The sequence below is a fragment of the Pan paniscus genome, chromosome 5 (genome assembly GCF_029289425.2).
Source record: "Pan paniscus chromosome 5, NHGRI_mPanPan1-v2.0_pri, whole genome shotgun sequence".
In the NCBI taxonomy this organism is placed as follows: Eukaryota; Metazoa; Chordata; class Mammalia; order Primates; family Hominidae; genus Pan; species Pan paniscus.
In genome coordinates this window covers 143,177,467-143,202,908 of record NC_073254.2, presented here as the reverse complement: position 1 = coordinate 143,202,908, position 25,442 = coordinate 143,177,467, and positions in this window count along the sequence as shown.

The window sequence follows — 25,442 nt, the reverse complement described above, 5'->3', positions numbered from 1 at the left end:
TGCATTCATATTGTGTCCGGAATTGGTGGGTTCTTGGTCTCACGGACTTCAAGAATGAAGCTGCGGACCCTCGCGGTGACTGCTACAGTTCTTAAAGATGGTCTGTCCAGAGTTTGCTCCTTCTGATATTTGGACGTGTTCGGAGTTTCTTCCTTCTCTCCGGGTGGGTTCATGGTCTCACTGGCTTCAGGAGTGAAGCTGCAGACCTTCATGTTGAGTGTTACAGCTCTTATGGTGTCGAGTTGTTCGTTCCTCCCATCCGGAGTTGTTCGTTCCTCCCGGTGGGTTCATGGTCTTGCTGGCCTCAGGAGTGAAGCTGCAGACCTTCATGTTGAGTGTTACAGCTCTTATGGTGGCCTGTCTGGAGTTGTTCGTCCCTCCTGGTGGGTTCGTAGTCTTGCTGGCCTCAGGAGTGAAGCTGCAGATCTTCCTGGTGAGTGTTACAGCTTTTAAGGGCAGTGCAGACCCAAAGAGTGAGCAGCAGCAAGATTTATTGCAAAGAGTGAAAGAGCAATGCTTCCACAGTGTGAAAGGGAACCTCAGCAGGTTGCCACTACTGACTCAGAAAGCCTGTTTTTATTCTTTTATCTGACCCCACCCACATCCTGCTGATTGGTCCATTTTACAGAGGGCTGATTGGTCCATTTTACAGAGAGCTGATTGATCCATTTCACAGACAGCTAATTGATCCATTTTGACTGAGTGCTGATTGGTGCGTTTACAAACCTTGAGGTAGACGCAGAATGCTCATTGGTGTGTTTACAATCCCTGAGCTAGACACAGAGTGCTAATTGGTGCATTTTCAATCCCCTAGCTAGACATAAAAGTTCTCCAAGTCCCCACCAGATTAGCTAGACACTGAGCACTGATTGGTGCATTTACAAAACTTTAGCTAGACACAGAGTGCTGATTGGTGCATTTACAATCCTCTAGCTAGACATAAAACTTCTCCAAGTCCCCACTAGATTAGCTAGACACAGAGCACTGATTGGTGCATTTACAAACCTTGAGCTAGACACAGGGTGCTGATTGGTGCATTTACAAACCTTTAACTAGACATAAAAGTTCTCCAAGACCCCACCTGACTCAGGAGCCCAGCTGGCTTCTCCTAGTAGATCCCACACCAGGGCTGCGGGCACAGCTGCCCGCCAGTCCCACACCACATGCCTGCACTCCTCAGCCCTTGGGTGGTCAATGGTACTGGGTGCCGCAGAGCAGGGTGCGGCACCCGTTGGGGAGGCTCGGGCTGCGCGGGAGCCCACCACGGTGTTGGGGGGGGCTTTGACATGGCAGGCTGCAGGTCCCAAGTCCTGCCTTGCCGGGAGGTGGCTGAGGCCCAGTGAGAATTCAAGTGTGGCGCAGGCGGGCTGGCAGTGCTGGGGGACCTGGTGCCCCTTCCGCAGCTGCTGGCCCAGGTGCTAAGCCCCTCATTGCTCGGGGCTGGCAGCACTGGCTGGCCACTCTGAGTGCGGGGCCACTGAGTCTGCACCCACCTGGAACTCACACTGGAGCGCCAGGCACTGCCCCAGTTCCTGCCTGCGCCTCTCTCTCCACATCTCCCCACAAGGAGAGGGAGCCGGCTCCAGCCTCGGCCAGCCCAGAGAGGGGCTCCCACAGTGCAGTGGCAGGCTGAAGGGCTCCTCAAGCATGGCCAGAGTGGACACAGAGGCCAAGGAGGCTCTGAGAGCGAGTGAGGGCTGCTAGCATGTTGTCATCTCTCAATATGAAGATGAAGATTATAGAAAATGGATTTGGATTTTGATATGGTTTGGCTGTGTGCCCACCCAAATTTCATCTTGAATTGTAGCTCCCATAATTCCCATGTGTTGTGAAAGGGACACAGTGGGGGATAGTTAAATCATGGGGGTGGTTTCCCCCATACTGTTCTCATGGTAGTGAATAAGTCTCATGAGATCTGATCGTTTTTTATGGGGAGACACCTTTTGCTTGGTTCTCATTCTCTCTTGTCTGCCACCATGTAAGATATGCCTTTCACCTTCCACCATGATTGTGAGGCCTCCCCAGTCACATGGAACTGTGATTCCATTAAACCTCTTTTTCTTTATAAATTACCCAGTCTCAGGTATGTCTTTATCAGCAGTGTGAAAACAGACTAATACAGACTTCCTTTAAAACCCCTTTATTCTCAGGTCTAAACTCTGCATGCCTGATCTCTATTTGTGTTGCCTGCTCAGGTGTTTCCTGTTTTTTTTGTTTGTTTGTTTCATTTTCTTCCCACTTGCCTTTATTTGGTAATGTTTCTAATCTAGGAAAAAACTTTGCTTTCTCAATACATTATTAGCATAAAACTTGGTCCTTTATGTGCCTCTTGAGTCTCACCTTTGGCATTGATTTTCTGCCCTCTTTTTGTCTCTCATTATTTGAATGCAGTCACATAATCCAACTTTTTTATTTGTCCAAATGATCTTTGAAAATATGTCTTAATAATTTTACATGTAGATGTTACTTGAAGTGTACATCCAATGCTTTGGTAAAGAAGAATGTTATGCTTTTAAGAAGCATTATAAAGACATTATACTGCTATGCATTTGATGTTAACATTGTGTCCCTTGACAAGCTTATACAACCAAGGCACAGCCCTAAGCAATATTGAGGAAGGAAAAAGTCTTTGGTTCATACCTCAGTGGTACAATTCATAATTAAAAATAATAAAGACTTCTGCCATTATTGACAATCCCCCTATGTGTCACCCTTTTCTCCACTCTCTCAACCTACTCTAGAAAACTACTTTCTCCTATTTGGTCTAATGCAACTGGAAACATAACTGATTAGAAGTACATCGCTAATTGAATGCTATAAATTAACTATGACACTGAGGGCATCACTATTGCAGATGAAGTTTTATGGCCATTATCATTTTAAGCACAGTTTTGAATTCACAAATTTCTTTCTATTACTGTAGTTGATTTTGTCTTTTCAAGAAATTTATATACATAGAGTTATATGGTACATACTCTTTTGGCTATTTTTTTTCACTCAGAATAATGTTTTCGATCATTGTTCCAAAACTCTGCAGGGACACTGTGGAGAAATTCACAAGGACACCACATATTTTAGATTTTTGAGGGAAACATAGTCATTTCTGCCAAATGCTATGTGGACTCATAGCTTAAAGCAGTATACAATTTCAGCATTAAATTGTGCTCCATTCCTTTTGATAACATGAAATCTTTGTGAAGCTGCATTTTCAGTAATTACTTCAATAAAAAGTAAGCAATACACAAAAATTAATGTGAAACAGAAAAGGATGGTGGTGGTAGGGTCCAATCTAATTCCTGTGTAGACAGTTATATGGTGCTCAATTGATACACAAATCCAAATGGAAATAAATGCTGTTTTTAAAAAATAAAATAAAAATTCTATTAAATATAAATATGTAACATCATTTTTCTTTCTATTAATATATATTACTTTTAAACAGCTACTGAATTGTTAATACATAAATAATTATAAATTGTTTGGATTTAAATGCTTAATCAAATTAGGTAGCTTAATGTATTTCTTTTGGTCTAAGGCCTACAACAATATGACAAACACTACAAACTCTATGAACCAAGAAAGTTTGGGAAGCTTTGGTTTTTAAGATTCCTCCGTAATAACAGAAAACCAAACATTGCATGTGCTGATTCATAAGTGAGAGTTGAGCAATGAGAATGCATGGACACAGGGAGGGGAACATCACACACCGGGGCCTGTCAGGGGGTAGGGGGCAAGGAGAGGGAAAGGCTTAGGACAAATACCTAATGCATGCAGGGCTTAAAACTTAGATGACAGGTTGACAGGTGCAGCAAACCACCGTGGCACATGTATACCTATGTAACAAACCTGCATGTTCTGCACATGTATCCCAGAACTTAAAGTTTAAAAAAAAAAAAGATTCCTCCATAATATTGTATCAGCAGTCCATTCCTTTTTATTGCTGAGTAATACTTCATTCCATAGTTTGGTTATACTGCAATTTGTTTGTCTAATCATCTTTGAGGTACAATTGGCATGTATAAAGTTTTTGGTTATTATGGATTAAGATGTTAGAAACATTCATGTTCAAGGCTTTGTGTGGACATGTTTTTATTTCTCTTGTGTTAACTCCTAAGGGTAGAATTCTTGGATCATAAGTTAAGTGTCTGCTTATCTTTATAAAAAATAGCCAATGAGTTTCCATCTCTTTTTGTTTATTTTTCTTCTGAAGAACTTTAAGTGCAGTTTGGCTGGTGATATGGTTAGGTTTTGTGTACCCACCCAAATCTCATCTTGAATTGCCATCCCCAGGTCTTGAGAGAGAGAGACTTAGTGGGAGGTGATTGGATCATGGGGGCAGTTATCCCTATGGTTCTCTCGTAATAATGAGGGAGTTTATATTAACCTGTTCTCACACTGCTAATAAAGACATTCCCAAGATGGGGTAATTTATAAATAAAAAGAGGTTTAATGGACTCGGAGTTCCATGTGGCTGGGGAGGCCTCACAATCATGGCAGAAGGCAAAGGAGGAGCAAAGTTGCATCTTATACGGCCACAGGCAAAGAGAGCTTGTGCAGGGAACTCCCATTTATAAAACCATCAGATCACATGAGACTTATTCACTATCAGTGGAACAGTATGGGGGAAACAACCCCCATGATTCAATTATCTCCACCTGACTCTGCCCCTGACACGTGGGGATTATTACAATTCAAACTGAGATTTGGGTGGGGACACAGCCAAACCATATCAGAGTTCTCACAAGATCTGATGCTTTTATAAATGGCAGTTTCCCCTGACCAATACACACACTTCTCTCTCCTGCTGCCATGTGAAGAAGGTCCTTGCTTCCCCTTCACCTTTCACCACCATTGTAAGCTTCATGAGGCCTCCAAAGCCATGTGGAACTGTGAGTCAATTAAACCTCTTTCCTTTATAAATTAACGAGTCTTAGGTAATATCTTTATTGCAGTATGAAAATAGACTAATATAGCTGGCAACAAATTATTTCAGCTTATTTATGTCTCAAATATATTCTCAGCTTTGATTTATGAAGGATTTATTCACTGAATATAAAATTCCATTTGTTTTTCTCTTTAAGTATTTTAAATATGTCATTTCATTGTCTTTTGACTTGTATTATTTCTAATGAGAAATCTTCAGATTTTCTAGTCTTTGGTTTTTGTATGTCATGTGACATTCCTGTATTTAAGATTTTCTTGCTAACATTTGTTTCAGCAATATGATTTTTATGTATCTTGGTGTGAATTTCTTTGTTTTTCTCTTGCTTCAGTTTTGTTGAGGATATTTATCTGTGGGTTTATAATTTTGATTAATTTTTAAAACTTAGTCATTAGTTGTTCAAATATTTAATTGCCCTTCATCCTTTTTGGGCTTCAATTACATGTATATTATACTGTTGAACTCACTATGGTTCTGCTCATATCTTTTAAGCCTTTTTCTTACTATATTTCAGTTTGAAAATTTTACTTTTGTTATGATTACAAGCTCATGACCATTTCTTCTACACTGTGTAATCTGCTAATATGCAGACCCAGTTAATGTTTTATTTCAAATATTTCTTTTTATTTTATCTATTTTTACCTCGTTATGTTCATAATTTTTAAAAAAAATAATTTAACATATTTATAATAGCTATTTTAAGGTTTTTCCTGCTAATTCCTTCATAACTGTCATTTCTGGACCTGTTTCTATTGATTGATATTCCTGATATGAGACACAGTTTTATGTTTCTTTGCATGTTTAGTAATATTTAATTAATGCTGAACATTTTTTACATGTTGGAATTTTTGTCTTCCTTTAAAGAGTGTTCAGCTTCTTCTGGTAATAAGCCAAATATGAATCAACTTTTTTCTTTAAGCCTTATTTTTCACTTTTATTATGCGTTATTTAATCTTTTATTATCTGTGGTCTCCACTGAATGATCTGGGTTTTCAGTGAGAAGTCTCCGCTTTGGTGGGTTAGAATGAACTGTGAGAACTCAGGGAATTATTCAGATGAAAATGCCCCGTCATTATTTACCTTGCATCTTAGATTTTCACCCTAGGTAAGCATGGATTCGTATTCAGCATCTGACTCCATGTGTATTTCTGAAACTCTCTTTGTATCTCTCTCCTCTTCAATACTCTGCTGTACAAATTCCTGCCATCTCAGCCTGCCTGAATCTTCTCTTTTCCTACCTAATGCAGTGTGCCTGCCGTGTCCTGCTTGGGTTCCCCCTCTGTGCACCACAACTTGAAAAGTTTCTTCAGACAGAATTATGTGGCAATCATTGCTCCTATAGCTTTTGTCTTCTTCTTTCAAGAAATCCATGTTCTACTCTGCGCTTCTCATTCAATTTGTACAGACAATTTGTGCTATTTATATTCATCAGGTTTCTAATGGTTTTTGGTGCAAGAACAAGTACTATATCAGTTATTCTATCATGGTTGGAAGTAAAAATCTCCACTCCCTTTCACATTTTTATAGAGAGTGTCAGCATCACCAGCTTTTTGGGGCTTAAATTTGTATTGTCATAGGCCTATAAAGCCATATCAGGAGAGAACTGACCGAGTGAACAGGGTCACAGACAAAAAGTGGTATGAGTGTTGGGTGTAAGAAGACATAAGGTTTAGGGAAGTGGCCAAGGTACCCTGTTGCTTTTAGGCTGAACCTTTGTAAACCATTAAAGCAGTGTAAACCATTACGCCATTAAAGCAGAGAGTGAAAGGAGAAGTATAAATGGATTCTCATTCACACTATTCCCTAAAGTATTAATGCTCTGTAAAACTGAGGCTAAAAGCAAAAATTTAAGAAAACCTATTAAAATATGTTCCACAGGAAACAAATCTAAATTTAGGAATAAAGTCATTTGTGGGTAGCTATTTGTGTCCTTAGATAAATTTATTGTTCATTATAAGTATATTCACTTAATGGGAATAGCCTAATTATCAAGAGTGTATAACTATTAGAAGGCTAAAGAAAAGTAAAATGGCTTTTGTTATAATTTGATACATAATAAAAATTAAAATTAATTGGTTTGAATATAAAATTTTGTAGAAAAACTTTCTAATTGGTTATCTTTTTCAATGCATTCACTGCAATTTTAACTCAGAGATAATAAATTAAGCAATGAGACACTTTTACAGTTGCTCACTAAACAGAAGTTGCCCAGCGGGAAAATGATTTGATTAACTATTCAGAAGTGTGTGTCGGATCAGGATCCAAACATGACCATAGGTCAACAGCTCCAGGCTGTAGATGGCTGTGAATCTCAATACACAGGCTCTTCTGGAGTATATTAAGTGAAGACAACAGTTAACATAATGCTGGCTTATGGCAAAGCACCAGCCTGAGCTCTCTGAGAAAAAATGCAGAAGGTAGTCCTTACTCAGCCAAAAAGACAGCAAATAACTGTCTTGACATTAGAACTCCTCCAGGTCCCATCACGGTTTCATTTGTTTGAGTTCTGAATATCAACTGCATTAACACTGAGCAAAGTCCTTCCTTATAAGACCTCTCTTCCAGAAATCACAAAACACATTTTATTCCTAAATGTATTCTCACTAGAATCATTAGCAATGATTGTATTAAATATAAAAATGAAGAGTTTCCCAATTTATATTTTGATATAAGTATTTCTGGATCCATATCTGGGATAAGCCTATATTTAAGTCTAATTTGGGGTCACTTTTAGGGAAAAATGGTCAGTTTTTTTTTTAAGTAGGTTGTTTGTGTTTCTTTTACATCTTCCCCCTTCTCACTTGGTAAATGTCTTCATGCTATTTTATCTCCTGCCAACACCTGATCTAATGTATCATTGTTCATAGACCATAACTGGAAAAATCCACTTACTCCTTTCTTTTCCTCTAGTGAAATGTGCCCATTTGTACCTGCAGGCCTGAGATGGGTTAAGCCCCATTGTTGGCTTTTTTCCCACTTGGAAATTTGTAGCCCAATTACTTCAGAAAACTTTATAATATAAATCATTTGGCTTTAAAGTCAGGCCAATTTAGGTTTGAATCTTGGTTCTGAATCTTACTTGCCTTTTGCCCTGGGAAAATTTACTTAACCTCTTTAAAAAGCAGTTTCCTTATATAAAACAGGCATATTAATAACAGTTATGCCTCACTGGGCAATTGGGAACTTAATTTATAAAATACATGGATGACTTATTCTAGGGACTCAAGAAAGGATAGTTTCTTTTATTCCTACCTTTTATTTCTTCTTTTTGGTCTTAATTTCCTAGCATCCACCCTGCCTTGTTTTTCTGTGTCTAGGTCAATCGATTGTTATTTGATCCATTGATATTCTTTTGCCATATGATTCTTGAGGAGCACTCTGACTTTAGCCAGTCAATATCCAGTATCACCTTGCAGGTTCCCAGGGGTGCTGGCCAATGTCTATGTCTGCCAATTCCTCTGCTTTCACCGTCCCATCTTTGTATTCTCAAGCCCACCTTCCTTTCCCGCCTCTGCCCTCCACAATTATTTTCTTCATTTTGAGGGACTTGAAAAAAAATGTTAAGGACATTTTCTCTCTTGGGGGTTATTTATTATTTTTGTTTTGTTTTTTCCCCAAAGGTAAGAAATAAGAATGCCACCAAAAATCAACCTCAGGAAGAATAAATTGTTTTGATGAAGATAGCTTGCCCATGACCCAGAAATCATGCCGTCGAGGCTATGTCTGTGCCGCTTCCTCCCAAAGTGGCCTTTTCACTAGGAAACAAATCATGGAATCCAGCAACCACTTCCAACACAGTGCTCAGGAGAGTTTAAGCTTTGGAATAAGGGAGAGCCTCCTGATGTGAAAAAACAAGGAGATGTGGAAAGGGAGCAGCAAAGACACATCTTTACTAGACCTCATGTATATTTTCCAAAAAAATATGTAATCCAAAATGTCTTCCTATAATGCTTTCTTACCTGGACTTTAACTTTCATAGTAGCATGTAGTAATCAACTTTTACTTAAGTTGGAGAACAATACTCCCAGTCTGCTCAAAACGTGTCTGAGAATCAATTCATTCCCACCCATCTATCTTTCAGTCTTAGAGTTGCTGTACTTGTTCTTAACATTTCCTTTCCTTTAATTTCTGGACATACTACATTCTCTTGTCTCTGCTGCCCTTTCTAACAGGCAGTTGCCACCACAAAGCATTTTACCTACTGATGTTTTTTAAGAGAAGGTAATTTAATCAGCATGTGTAATTTTCTGCTCCCTTACAATCCATTGCCTCTGATGCCATCTTTTAAGAACACCTTTCTCCCTATTTAGTTCAATTTCTTCAGAGCTGTGGGGAAACTCTATTATGCTAATGATGAATCAGATAAGTGGTTTGCTTAAATTAAATTAGCAAATAATTACAGCCAATTACTCTGCAACCATTCTGAACTTAACAAGAAAAATCATTATCAGCACAGAAAGGATAAGGTTTGCTCTTGCCCTTCTTGGGAGAATACCTCATCTGTACCAAAATTTCCCATCAAAAGGATTAATGGTTGACTGGTTAATGTTAACTTCCCTAAATTGAAAACTGGCATAATAAGAGAGCTAGTGACTAAGCCTGTCTCTCAATTAGAAGGCTATAAAGTTATAGTCCCAGCTGGGCAGCTTTAACTATGAGAATGATGTCCTAAAATAGCTACTCTGTCACATTTATTTGTAAAAGCCTAGCTTTGTCATTATTTTTAAAGATATCATTACACATTCTGAATATTATTTTTAAATTGCCAGGGAATATATTGCACAGATTATACAACATAATGTTGGTCTTCCAATAAGAATGCTAGGCAACAATCTCACACTAATTCATTTACAAACATTTGGTGATCATTAATTGCATGCCAGACCCATAGCACAGCCACTAGGGGTTAAGGATACCACAATGAATAAATTGTGGTTTTTGGCTCAAGCATGTCAGGTCAAGAAGAAGAGACAGATCTGTAAGCAAATAGGAAACAATGATATCAAGCCTATAAAATGGTCACACAAACACACCCTGTTATGGGAGCCCAGAGGATGATGTGCTTCATTCTGACCTGTGTGACACAAAAGGAAGAAGTGGGGACATTTAAGGGGAGACCCAATGGCAGTAAGATGGGAGGCATGGCAGGAGAAGGCCATTCAGGAGAAGGGGAGAATTACCAGAAAAGGCCTAGTGTTGTGAAAATTGTAATGTGACGGTGTTTTGAAGGAACAGTCTTACTGTTGTGTGAAAGGGCCATGTAAAAGGACAGGTGGAGTAGTGAGGAAATGAGGAACATGAAGTAGTTAATCAAAGATGCTTCTAAGCAGTCAGTTTTGGTGCCTGAGTGTGAAATTCATGATAAAGAAATTATTGATTGCCATTAAATTTCAGAAAAAGACTACATAATATCACTCAAAATGTTTAACCAAGGAATCAATGACATTTATGGAACGAGAGCTAAAATAACTCTTTTATCTACTGAAGCATACATAAATCAGTTGCTTTTGATTCTACGTGATGTTTCCTTACATAATTCCTGACACAATTCCTGACATAGTTAGAAACAACTATGTCATCATTTATTTCTTTCAAATGATATCTCATGGAAATTGTTTCTGGGCATTCAAACATTCTCCTATCCCCATACTCAGAGCTGAATTGACTTGGAAGAATGAATAAAAGCAACCTAACTAAGGTGTAATTTATGTAAGTGCTATCTTCACAAGCATATTTATGGACAATACTAATTTCTCAATGCCATTATCTTACACTGTTAGGCTATTTACTATTTTCAGCTAAATACATCAAAGCCTTGGGTTTTCCATCATCAGTCTTAATAGTTTTCAATTAAGTCTTAAGAAGAAAATTGTATCCACAGATATTGATTCTGAAGCCAGGAATCTGTCTGTGTCTATGTGTTTTCCCTTATCACCTCCCTTTCCTTTTGAGCCACGACCTTTCACACCAAGTTCTGACAGTTCTGTCTTCTCAGTATCGGTCCATTTCTCTCCATCTTCACTTCTATTCCCTTAGCTCAGATCACCAGCATCCATCACTGAGTAACTATAGTGATATTCTAAGTGATCTCTTTGCCTCTAGTCTTGTCCTTTCAGTCCATTTCCTACACTGTCATCAAGTTTCATGTGAAAATCTAATTATGTCATTCTACTGCTATTCTCCTTGGTGTCTACCCATAGAAGAGAGTCTAAACTCATCATAACATTGCCATAGTTCACTGTCTGTGTTCGTCTTTTCTCTCTGGACTCATCTGTCACAGCTAACTCTCTGTAGCCGTTCCCTCTCACTCCACATTTTTGCAGTGCTAGAATACGTATAGTTCCCCTTACTCCTGCCAACATAGAGTAACATCTGAAACCGTAAAGTCTTCCCACAGATTTCCTTGCTTAGCTTCCAATTATCCTTTAGGAATGCGTTTCATAGTTAAATTTTCATGGAAACTTTCCTTTACCACCCAAGAATGAGTAAATTAATTCTCCAATGCAGTCCTATGGCAACCTATGGCACTTAGCTCCCTGGATATACCATTCTCACTGGATTCTGAATTTCTGAGAACTGAGGCTACATTTTATTCATAAAAATATATAAAGCTTAGAGTTAAAGTTAGAGTTAGTCAAACAAATCCAGTTTGTTGGCAAAGGGTGGTTTAATGGAGGAACTTACAGACAGGGGCGTGGTCTTGGGTGGCCACAAGATAGCTAGAGCTCTACACTATTACTCCCCAGACCCAGAAGAAATCATCTGCTTCAGTTCACGTTTCAACTGATGCAGGCCCTGGTGGAACTACAGAGGAAAAGTGTATGTACCAGTATCTATGTGCTCTATAGAGACAATTAAAGGCAACCCTCCAGAACAGGCAAGAATGCTGTGTGCGTCATCGCCTATAATTTGTGCAATATCATCAAGGTTGACGTGTTCTCATACTAAGGACAGTAAATAAAATAAGAATCGGGAGGCATTCATGGGACTGGGGCTAATCAGATGTCAACATGGCAGATTATCATCCAAGATGGAATCATCTTTGTCTCCACAAACAGGAATTTCTCACAGTTTTGGAGGCTGGAAATGTGAGATCAAAGTGCCAGCAGGGTTGGTATCTCAGTCCTCTCTTTTCGGCTTGCAGATGGCTGCCTTCTTGCTGTGTTGTCACATGACCTTATCTCTGAGCATACACACACCCCTGGTCTATCTGTCTCTTCTTAGAAGGTCAACATTGATATTGGGTTTGAGCTTCACCCTTATGACTTTATTTAACTTTAATTATCTTTTAAAAGGCCCTATCTACAAATGCAGTTACATTCTAAGGCACTGGGGCTCAAGTCTCCAACATATGAATTTGGTACAGAAGGCACAATTCAGCCCAAAACAGTGGTATGAAATGAAACGAGAAAACATAGGCTATAAAATCTCATTTCCAGAAAATCTTGAAGATAAGATACGTTAAGTATAAAAACTAAATAATAAGAGGTAAATACATAATTTCACCTATGAGGAATATTATACTTTCTCCAGTGCAGATGGAGGAAAAATCAGAATGTCTTGGGCATTTCCCCACACCTAAGAGGACATTCTGGCCCGGCTTGAACTATTAGATAAGATTAGATCATACTAGGTAGCTTTCCTTCTTAAACATCATTTTCATTTTCTCCATATTGAGTATAATTATTATTACACACAAACAGAATCTTTAGATATTTCTAAGCTTTGTGTATCTACAAATCAACTATTTTTTTCCATACTGGATTTTAAAAGTTTAAAAATCAATATTATCTAGAATCTCTATGTAGCTTTTGCATTGCATTCTATCACATACATGGACTCAGGCCTAAGGTACTCATGAATCTCAACTTCCTGAGCTATTTGAGTGAGGATGGAATCAAGGCCAAGTAAGGATGGAAGAACAGTACTGATAATATCCATGGCCAAAGCTAGTTGGTGATTTTGAGCACCAGTATCTGAAATGATCCAGTGTGCTGGGAGGGTTGTAGCCTTGTGGCCAGAGGTAATTAGCATGAGGCAGTCAGTAGCAACACAGATCTGCATTTCCTCACTGTAGAACTCTAGCTTGCATCACTGATACAGGAAATGAGATCCACATCCCTAAGAGAGGGCTGCTAAGTTCCAGGAGTAGCATAGTATTCTACCTTGATGAGCTGGTTCTCCTGAAGGTCCCACATCACAGAAAGTATGTGGAATGTGCTGGCAGGGACCAACTATTATAGGGGAGATATTAGAGAAACCCTGAGATTTCCTAGGCCTAGAGAAATGTCAATAATTCCAGATCTGACCCCTTGAGAGACCTAAGATGCTATCATGAGTTAAATTGTTTCCTCTCCGAAAAAGAGACACATTGGAGTCCTTACCCCCAGTATCTCAGAGTGTAACCTTATTTGGAGACAGGGACTTTACAGAGCTATCAACTGAAATAAAATCATTGAGCATACCCTAATTTAGTATGACTGGTGTCCTTATAAAATGGAAAATTTGGACACAAAGACAGAAATGTACAGAGGGAAGATGATGTGAGGACACGCACACACAGAACATGACTATCCACAGGCCAAGGAGAGAAGGCCGGGAGAAATCCTCTCCTCACGGCCTTCAGAAGGAACCAGCTATGAAGGCACTTTGATTTCAAACTTCCAGCCTCAAAAATCATGAGAAATAAATTTCTGTTGCTTAAGCTATACAGCCTATGATATTTTGTTATGGCAGCCCTCGTAAACTAACACAGTTGGGGAAAAATTTCTCACCTTGAAAAGTTCATCTTATATTTGCATATCATGTATTATAAAGAAAACACTTACCTGCCGAATCTCATTTTGAGACACTGTATACATTTATTTAAACACATGATTATTTTGATGATCAATGATCATTTATCAGGCTGTGTATGTTTGCTTTACTCAGTGTAATTTGATAATCAACATCCTCCATTTTTTGATTTATCTTTATCCTGCTTTTTCTCTTCATGGCAGTTATCAGCATTCAACTTAGGCTTATAGTTTGCTTTCTCTTCACTGGAATACAAGCTTCTTGAGAACAGGATATTTGTTTTCTTTCCTATCTAATATGTAGAACAGGAACCAGCACTCAATATATGTTAAATGAATAAGTATATTTAAGATTGAACCACTAGTCTCAGAATGTTGGTCCTTTACTATTAAATCAGAATCATACCAAAGCTCATCAATATACTGCAACTTTCTTTTAGTGTTGCTACAGATATGAAGAGGCTGATTGTAAAGGCAATAAACAAAAATAGTCAGAATTCTCTTGAAAAGAACATACTTATAATAACAATAATGACAAATCTAAGTCACAGCAAGGATTTTTAATTGCTCATGTTTTAATTTTTGGTAATAGAATTTGCAAGCATTGCCATCCCCTCAGATATTCTTCCTTCACTCTAACAATAAGTATGTTTGTGTTAATTATTATTCAATGTCTACATTGTTTTTTAAATTATTAAAAAATTTTTACATTAAGTTCTGGGATACATGTGCTGAACATGCTAGTTTGTTACATAGGTATACATGTGGCATGGTGGTTTGCTGCATCTATCAAGCCATCATCTAGGTTTTAAGTCCCGCATGCTCTAGGTATTCATCCTAATGCTATCCCTCCCCTTACCCCACAACCCCCAACTGGCTCCAGTGTGTGATGTTCCCCTCCCTGTGTCCAGGTGTTCTCATTGTTCAACTCCCACTATGAGGGAGAATATGTGGTGTTTGGTTTTCTGTTCCTGTGATAGTTTGTGGAGAATGATGGTTTCCTGCTTCATCCATATCCTGTCAAAGGACATGAACTCATTCTTTTTTATGGCTGCATAGGGTATTCCATGGTGTATATATGCCACATTTTCTTCATTCAGTCAATCATTCATGGGCATTTGGGTTGGTTCCAAGTCTTTGCTATTGTAGATAGTGCTGCAATAAACATACGTATGCATGTGTCTTTATAGTAGAATGATTTATAATGTTTTGCGTATATGCTCAGTAATTGGATTGCTGGGTTAAATGGTATTTCTGGTTCTAGATCCTTGAGGAATCACCACACTGTCTTACATAATGGTTGAACTAATTTACACTCCCACCAACAGTGTAAAACTGTTCCTATTTCTTCACATCCTCTCCAGCATCTGCTGTTTCCAGACTTTTTAATGATTGTCATTCTAACTGGTGTGAGATGGTATCTCATTGTGGTTATGATTCACATTCCTCTAATGACCAGTGATTATGTGCTTTCTTTCATGTTTGTTAGCCACATAAATGTCTTCTTTTGAGAAGCGCCTGTTCATATCCTTTGCCCAGTTTTTGATGGGGCAGTTTGTTTTTCTCTTATAAATTTGTATAAGTTCCTTGTAGATTCTGGATATCACCCTTTTGTCAGATGGATAGATTGCAAACATTTTCTCCCATTTTGTAGGTTGGCTGTTCACTCTGATGATAGTTTCTTTTGCTGAGCAGAAGCTCTTTAGTTTAATTAGATCCCATTTGTCAATTTCGGCTTTTGTTGCAATTGCTTTTGGTATTTTAGCCATGAAGTCTTTGCCCATGCCTATGTCTTGAATGGTATTGCCTAGGTTTTCTTCTAGGGCTTTTATGGTTTTACGTTTTATGTTTAAGTTTTTAATCCATCTTGAGTTAATTTTTGTATAAGGTGTAAGGAACAGGTCCAGTTTCTGTTTTCCGCATATGGCTAGTCAGTTTTCCCAGAGTCATTTATTAAACAGGGAATCCTTCTTCCATTGCTTTTGTCAGGTTTGTCAAAGAGCAGATGGTTGTAGATATGTGATGTTATTTCTGAGGGCTCTGTTCTGATCCATTGGTCTATATATTTGTTTTGGTACCAGTACCATGCTGTTTTGGTTACTGTAGCCTTGTAGTATAGTTTGAAATCAGGTAGCATGCTGCCTCTAGTTTTGTTCTTTTTGCTTAGGATTGTCTTGACTATACAGGCTCTTTTTTGGTTCCATATGAAACTTAAAGTAGTTTTTTTTCTAATTCTATGAAGAAAGTCAATGGTAACTTGATGGGAATAGCATTGAATATGTAAATTACTTTGGGCAATATGGCCATTTTCATGATGTTGATTCTTCCTATCCATGAGCATGTAATGTTTTTCCATTTGTTTGTGTCCTCTCTTATTTCCTTCAGCAGTGGTTTGTAGTTCCCCTTGAAGAAGTCCTTCACATCCCTTGTAAGTTGTATTCCTAGGTATTTTATTTTCTTTGTAGCAATTGCGAATGGGAGTTCACTTGTGATTTGGTTCTCTGCTTGTCTATTATTGGTGTATAGGAATGCTTGTGATTTTGCACATTGATTTTGTATCCTGAGGCTTATTGAAGTTGTTTACCAGTATAAGGAGTTTTGGGGCTGAGACGATGGGGTTTTCTAAATATGCAATCATGTCGTCTGCTGACAGAAAACTTGACTTCCTCTCTTTCTATTTTAATACTGTTTATTTCTTTATCTTGCTTGATTGCCCTGACCAGAACTTCCAATACTATGTTGAACAGGAGTGGTTAGAGAGGGCACCCTTGTCTTATGCCAATTTTCAAAGGGAATGCTTCCAGCTTTTTTCCCTTTTTCAAAGGGAATGCTTCCAATATGATATTGGCTATGGGTTTGCCATAAATAGTTGTCATTGTTCTGAGATATGTTCCATCAACACCTAGTTTATTGAGAGTTTTTAGCATGAAGTGATGTTGAATTTTATTGAAGGCCTTTTCTGCATCTATTAAGATGATCATGTGGATTTTGTCATTTGTTCTGTTTATGTGATGGATTACATTTATTGATAGGTGTATGTTGAACCAGACTTGCATCCCAGGGATGAAACCGACTTGATCATTGTGGATATGATTTTTGATGTGCTGCTGGATTTGTTTTGCTGGTATTTTATTGAAGATTTTTGCATCAATGTTCATCAGGGATATTGGCCTGAAATTTTCTTTTTTTGCTTATGTGTCTGCCATGTTTTGGTATCAGGATGATGTTGGCTTTATAAGATGAGTTAGGGTGGAGTCCATCTTTTTCTATTGTTTGAAATAGTTTCAGAAGAATGGTACCAAATCCTATTTGGACCTCTCATAGAATTTCACTGTGAATCTGTCTGGTCCTGGGCTTTTTTTACTTGGTAGGCTATTAATTACTGCCTCAATTTCAGAACTTGTTTTGGTCTGTTCAGGGACTCAACTTCTTCCTTGTTTATCTTTGGAGGGTGTATGTGTCCAGGAATTTATTCATTTCTTCTAGAGTTTCTTTGTGTAGAGGTGTTTATAGTATTCTCTGGTGATAGTTTGTATTTCTGTGAGATCAGTGTGATATCCTCTTTATCATTTTTTATTGTGTCTATTTGATTCTTCTCTCTTTTCATCTTTCTTGCTTTAGCTAGTGGTCTATCTATTTTGTTAATCTTTAAAAAAAAAAACAGCTCCTAGATTCATTGTTTTTTTGGAAGGGTTTTTCATGGCTCTATCTCCAGTTCTGCTCTGATGTTAGTTATTTCTTGTCTTCTGCTAGTTTTGAATTTGTTTGCTCTTGTTTCTCTAGTTCTTTTAATTGTGATGTGAGAGTGTCAATTTGAGATCTTTCCCGCTTTCTAATGTGGGCATTTAGTGCTATAACCTTCCCTCCTAACACTGTTTTAGCTGTGTCACAGAGATTCTGGTACATTGTCTCTTTGTTCTCATTTGTTTCAAAGAACTTCATTATTTCTGCCTTTATTTTGTAATTTGCCCAGTAATCCATTCAGGAGCAGGTTGTTCAGTTTCCATGTGGTTGTGTGGTGTTGAGTGAGTTTCTTAATCCTGAGTTCTAATTTGATTGCACTGTGTCAGAGAGACTGTTATGATTTTTGTTCTTTTGCATTTGCTGAGGAGTGTTTTACTTCTGGTTATGTGGTTGATTTTAGAATAAGTCCTATGTGGTACTGAGAAGAATGTATATTTTGTTGATTTGGAGTGGAGAGTTCTTAGCTGTCTATTAGGTCCACTTGGTCCAGAGCTGAGTTCAAGTCCTCAATATCCTTGTTAATTTTCTGTCTCGTTGTTCTGTTAATATTGGCAGTGGGATGTTAAAATCGCCCATTATTATTGTGTGGGAGTCTAGGTCTTTTTGTAGGTCTCTAAGAACTTGCTTTATAAATCTGGATGCTCCTGTATTGGGTGCATATATATTTAGGATCGTTAGCTCTTCTTGTTGCATTGATCCCTTTATCAGTATGTAATGCCCTTCTTTGTCTTATTTGATCTTTGTTTGTTTCAAGTCTGTTTTATCAGAGTCTAGGATTGCAACCCCTGCTTTTTTTTTTTCTTTCCATTTGCTTGGTAAATATTCCTCCATCCCTTTATTTTGAGTCTATGTCTGTGTTTACCCATAAGATGAGTCTCCTGAATACAGCACACTGGTGGGTCTTAAATCTTTTTGCCAGTCTGTGTCTTTTAATTAGGGCATTTAGCCCACTTACATTTAAGGTTAATATTGTTATGTGTGAATTTGATCCTATCATTATGGTGCTAGCTGGTTATTTTGCACATTAATTGATGCAGTTTCTTCATCTTGTGGATGATCTTTACATTTTGGTATGTTTTTGCAGTGGCTGGTACCGGTTTTTCCTTTCCGTATTTAGTGCTTCCTTCAGGAGCTCTTGTAAGGCAGGCCTGGTGGTGACAAAGTCCCTAAACATTTCCTTGTCTATGAAGGATTTTATTTCTCCACTCATGAAGCTTAGTTTGGCTGGATATGAAATTCTGCATTGAAAAGTGTTTTCTTTAAGAATGTTGAATATTGGCCCCCGCTCTCTTCTGGCTTGTAGGGTTTCTGCAGAGAGATCCACTGTTAGTCTGATGCGCTTCCTTTTGTGGGTAACCTGACCTTTCTCTCTGGCTGTGCTTACCATTTTTTCCTTCATTTCAACCTTAGTGAAGCTGATGATTTTGTGTCTTGGGGTTGCTCTTCTCAAGGAGTATCTTTGTGGTGTTCTCTGTATTTCCTGAATTTGAACGTTGGCCTGTCTTGCTAAATTGGGGAAGTTCTCCTGGATAATATCCTGAATTGAGTTTGCCAACTTGGTTCCGTTCACCCCATCACCTTCAGGTACCCCAATCAAATGTAAGTTTGATTTTTTCACATAGTCCTATATTTCTTGTAGGCTTTGTTCATTCATTTTCATTCTTTTTTTCTCCTATCTTGTTTTCACACCTTATTTCAGCCTTATTTCAGTAAGTTGACCTTCAATCTCTGATATCCTTTCTTCTGCTTGGTCAATTCGGCTATTGATACTTGTGTATGCTTCACGAAGTTCTTGTGCTGTGTTTTTCAGCTCCATCAGGTCATTTATGTTCTTCTTTAAACTTATTATTCTAGTTAGCAGTTTCTGTAATTTTTTGTCAAGGTTCTTAACTTCTTTGCATTGGTTTAGATCATCCTCCTTTAGCTCAGAGGAGTTTGTAATTACCTACCTTCTGAAGCCTACTTCTGTCAGTTCGTCAAACTCATTCTCTGTCCAGTTTTGTGCATTTGCTAGAAAGGAGTTGCGATCATTTGGAGGAGAAGAGGCATTCTGGTTTTTGGAATTTTCAGCATTTTTGTGCTGTTTTTACTTTTTTTTTTTTCTTATCTTCATGGATTTGTCTAACTTGGATTTTTGAGGCTGAAGACCTTTGGATGGGGTTTCTATGTGGGGGACCTTTTTGTTGATGTTGATGTTATCACTTTCTGTTTGTCAGTTTTTCTTCTAACAGTCAGGCCTCTCTTCTGCAGGTCTGCTTCAGTTTGCTGGAGCTCCACTAGAGACCCTGTTTGCCCGGTTATCACCAGTGGAGGTTGCAGAACTTAGCCTGCTTATTTCTCTGGAAGATTCGTCCCAGAGGGTCACTGGCCTGATGCCAGCCGCAATTCTCCTGTATATGGTGTCTGTCAACCTCTGTTGGGAGGTCTCTCCCAGTCCAGAGGCACGGGGGTCAGGGACCCAATTGAGGAGGCAGTCTGTACCTTAGCGGAGCTCAAGCTCTGTGGTGGGAGAACCCTCTTTGTCAGGGTCTGCTGCTCTCTTCAGAGTTGGCTGGCAGTAACATTTAAGTCCTCTGAAGCTGTGCCACAGCCGCCCCTTCCCTGAGGTGCACTGTCTCAAGGATATGGGAGTTTTACTTATAAGCCCCTAACTGGGGCTGCTGCCTTTCAGAGATGCCCTGCCCAGTGAAGAGGAATCTAGAGAGGCATTCTGGCCACAGTTGCTTTGCCGGACTGTGCTGAGTTCCGCACAGTCTGAACTTCCAGGCCTCCTTAGTGCTGTCAGGGAAATACCGCCTACTCAAGCCTCAGTAATGGCAGATGCCCCTCTCCCCACCAAGCTCAGCCATCCCAGTTCGACTTCAGACTGCTGTGCTGGGAGCAAGAATTTCAAGCCAGTGGTTCTTAGCTCACTGGGCTCTGTGGGAGTGGAACCTGCTGAGCAAGACCACTTGGCTCCCTAGCTTCAGCCCCCTTTCCTGGGGACTGAAGGGTTCTGTCTCACTGGGATTCTAGGCACCACTGGGGTACAAAAAAAAATTCCTTCAGAAAGCTCATTGTCTGCCCAAATAGCCACCCAGTTTTGTGCTTGAAACCAGGGCCCTGGTGGTGTAGGCTCAGAAGGGAATCTCCTGGTCTGCGGATTGCAAAGACCATGGGAAAAGCATAGTACCTGGGCCGGATAGCACAATCCCTTACTGCTTCCCTTGACTGGGAAAGGGAGGCCCCTCGCTCCTTGCACTTCCAGGGTGAGGTAACGCCCACCCTGCTTTTGCTCGCCATCCATGGGCTGCAACCAATGCCTAACCAGTCCCAATGAGATGAACAGGCTACCTCAGTTGAAAATGCAGAAATCACCTGCCTTCTGTGTTGGTCTCACTTGGAGCTACAGACTGGAGCTGTTCCTATTAGGCCATCTTGCCAGATCCCACCCCTGTGTCTACATTTTTCCATCCATGAAAATGTTATTCATAATTGAATGTTGTATTTTACTATAATTGTATAATATCACCCAATTTTTTCCTGCTTGGTTTTATTTGTATCTGTTGCTAATTCTTCCCCTACCTTCCAGCAGCCTCTCAGTACAATTTTCAACAATGTCAGTCACACTAGGCAATCCATATGTTGCCATTTTTTCCTGGACATGACCTACCTGGAGACATCTACTCTCCTATCTGCTGCCCAGTTGCCATCTTGAGACATCCTTAGATTTATCTTGGAATTCTCTCTGCTTTTCCTCTAGGCTGGATTCCCTGGATTATTTATCTCTTGTTTTTTTTTCTTTCTTCATTTATTCTCCAATTTTGCTGAAATATATGCCCCAATAATTTTGTCAGATCATAAAATGCTATCACAGAAAAAGGCCTGCTGATGGTAGCCTCAGTGTACATGCCCTTTGAGTCAGACTGCCCCAAGTTGAACTGTTTGCCCTCCATGTCTGATACATAGGTTATCACCCTGAGCTTTCCTTTTGTGTTATTCTAGGGATTTGATTTGCCACTCTGCTTTTTCAGTTCTCTGGTTCTTGTATTTTGGGGCCCACTTTCTCTTAGTTTATTGCCTTATTTTGTTGCAGTATATCTCCTGGCACCTCCATTGGCAAAGGGTGCATGAGAGATATTCCTTGAAACTTGTATGTCTGAAAATATTTTGGGGAGAAAGTGCTCAACACCAGTATCTTTAAGTATTTACTCCAGAGATGTGAATTTTTCCTGAGATTTATCCTTTGTGTGAAGTATAAAGTTTTGGCTGCCAGCATTCTGGGAGTTGAGAAGAGGAGAGAGAACCAAGATGCAGCACTGAGTATGTATGAGGTCATTTGATGGCCCTATTTTCATTAAGAAACCAGTGGCTTTTACTGTTTCTGTAGATCTCCAGGACGAAGACTTTATCCTCTGTTTAGGAAATAACATTTTGTAACTCTGCTAGTGTAGGAGGGAAGCACTCATCCGGAGGTGAAAAGTCTGGGAGGGATTCAGGACTCTTACACAAATATCCTTTACCTACATCATCTTTATATTAGTGTCCTGCCTGCCCCAATTTTGAGAGATATTTGGGATTGGTATTTTCTGAGCTTTTTGACAATTATTCAGGAAAAAAATATATATTGGTTTGAGCTTTCCCCTCTGCTTACCTAGCAGAAAAGAATGGAACTGTCTTCTCCATTTTGTTAATTCAGCTTTTCCTCTTTTATTTGCTTTCTAGCTTCTAAGATTGTATTTGCTTTCTAACTTCTAAGATTCTATTTGCTTTCTAGCTTCTAAGATTCTATTGTTTGTCCTCTTCTCTTTCTATCCATGGCTTAACATATTCCACAAAGCATCTTTAAAAGATTTGTTATAATTTAGTGGGGCTGTGGGACCCAAATTAGATGTGTGTGATCAGTGTGCTCATAACTTACAATATCAACTTGCTCTTAATTTCTATATTTTAAAAACTTGAATTAATGACATTGACATATTCCAACTACCTTTGGTAAAAACTATTATGTTTATGGCTATGATTATACACTGAGAAATATCTACGAGAAAAGTAATACTCATGCTTTTTTCATAATGCTATATGGCCTATGTAATGTCAAAACAACTGGATGACTAACAACATTTTATTTTTTGTCTAGATATTTTGATCTAAACTAAATGGCAGGCTTTGTCTGAGAGCTCTTCAACCTTCATGAAACACATGAAATGTTATCAGCTTCTAATACTTCTTTCTTCCCATCCCCCAGGACCCTGGTGTTTTCATCTCTCTACCATTAAATTTTTAAACCTTTATTTATAGAAATAAATTACTGATAACAGATTAATGTGCTACTTTAGCCATTTACATTTTCATTTAAAATAAACATGAAAGCATAAAAAAACTTATTAAGCATTAATGGCAGCTAGTTGTAGGTATTTAAAGTTTTCTTTCTGCCTTTTTAATTATGTCACATAGATCAGTCTTAATGACTGAAGATGTCTCTGTAAATATTATAGAAAGTTTACGTTATGAAGGATAACTCTATCTTTGAGTGGTATGCTGCTCTTCAGGTCTTTGAAGAATATGGATAGTTTTGAAGATCTCCCAATACAAAAATTTCCAGAAAGCTTAGAAGAGGGGTTTGAGGTCAGATACTATGGTTTTCTTTAGTGAAGAGCTGAGTCTGATACATAGCAAGGCTCTATTTTTCACCCATTTAACTAAAAAACATCCATGGAGACTTATTTATGGATAAGATGGTTTGTCTTTGAATGACCCAGAAAACATTGCCTATAAGTTGAAAATAATTCAAAAGACAATTTGAAATCATTAGTATTATCTTTTACTTTCACTAAACATACCAAGATTGTTGGGAATGCCAACATTCTACAAACAACCAAGTTGACTCTTTTTCCGTCACCCATCTAGAACCCATTTAAGTTGTCATCCAGTCTCTCTAGGCTAATATGTAAAGTCTAAGCTGAAATTGTATTGATTTGGCGCAGCTTTCACCTTCTGCTTATAATCATGTTTGTCCTTTAATCTAATTATAGTCATTTTTGTCTTATATTTCTTATTTCAATTATTAACTTCCTTTGAAGTTACTTGGAACTTACTGAAATATGTTGTTTTTACATTATCTAGCAAACTGCATCATGTTCTTTAATGTATATACCAAAAATGTAGTCAAAAGAAATGAGATTGCAGTTGTAAAGTTTCAAAAGTTTTCAAAATTCAGGGCAAACACTGTATGCTCTCTCTCTCTCATTGTTTAATTATAGAATTCCATCCATAATAATTCTGAATAAGTCATACCATTTATTTTTCCTGTTCTCATTCATTTTAGAGAACGATTGTTCTATTAACATTGACCTGTGCCCCATTTGTCATCTGTTTTGCAATCTATTCAACTCCAGTTATATCAAAGGGATTTGCAGGCCTAATAAAGAAGACCCAGAGAGCATTTCATCTCTCAAAAGAAGAAGCCATAACCTCAGTACAGTAGAAATGTTCACACATTACAAAAACAATATATCCATTGAAAAATACGTTCTCCAAGAAATATAAAAGGGTGTAGAGGTGAGCGAAATGCAAATATCTCATTTGTACTCTTTCTTCTTTTTCTTCAGAAGAAAAAGGTTTAACAGTCTTTTATGTGGGAGAAAGTTATCATGATTCTTAAAGAGGTTAGAAACATCACTTCATAAACAGCACCTGATAATATAATAGTGACTGTCGAAGTGGATTTCTCTACACATCCTGCAAGTAAGCCAAACACAAAAACAAGGAGAATAAGTTAAATAAGCTTAATTTTCACATAGGGAATAACCAGGAGACAAAGGCCCAAAGTAACATTTTGCATAATTTGAGAAATACATACCAGAAAGTAGTAGAGCCAATTTCATGACCACATCAGAGTAGAGTGAGGCTAATATTATGGAGAATAAAAAAGGGGAGAGGGTCAGAGAGGTGATGGAACATAAACCAGTCACCCCAGAGAGAGAAAGTTCCACCCTAAAAGCTGATCTATTGAGAACACACATGATAGAGCAGAGTGTCAGCTACTGGAGAGTTGAAAGGAAGTGATTAAAATTGGGACTAGATATGACACCACTTAAGAAGGCACTGCCTCTGGGGGAAAGTGGTGTGAGTTAGAAAAGGAAGGCATCACTTAGAAGATTGGCAGTGAAAAGCAAGAAGGAAACAGGAGTGGAAGTTAAAAGACAAAAACAGAATCACAATATCAGAAAACACACCAAAGCTTTGCTGTGCATTGACACAAAGGAAATGAAAATAAAAGTCTTCAGAGACTATATTATTTATGTGTGAATACATTAGAAAACCTGTGTAAAATAGAAAATTTCCTAGAAAAAAATACAATTTAGTATTACTAAACACAGTTATCCAAAGAAGAAATAGAGAGAAATGTCAAAGATTATCCAATAGAAAGCACAAAGATCGGATGGTTTCACAGAGAAATTCATGAATACTTTCAATGACCATGAAATCCCAATGCTGCATAAATTGTTTAAAATGTTTCAGATCAGGCTGGGCGCAGTAGCTTACACCTGTAATCCCAGCACTTTGGGAGGCCGAGGCAGGTGTATCACCAGAGGTCAGGAGTTCAAGACTAGCCTGACCAAAGTGGTGAAACCCTGTCTCTACTAAAAATACAAAAAATTAGCCAGGTGTGATGGCGGGCGCCTATAATTCCAGCTATTCAGGAGGCTGAGGCAGGAGAGTCACTTGAACCCAGGAGGCAGAGGTTGCAGTGAGCCGAGATCGCGCCACTGCACTCCAGCCTGGACGCCGCAGAGTGAGATTCTGTCCAAAGAAAAAAAAAAAAAGAAAAAGAAAAAAGAAAAAAAAAGTTTCAGATCATTCGGGGGAAAAGTTACCAATTTTTAACATTAATCACTGTAACATTGAAACACATCTATTAAAGATAGCATTATCATTCACACCAAAGAATTAATGGTTGATTAAATATTGGGATATCA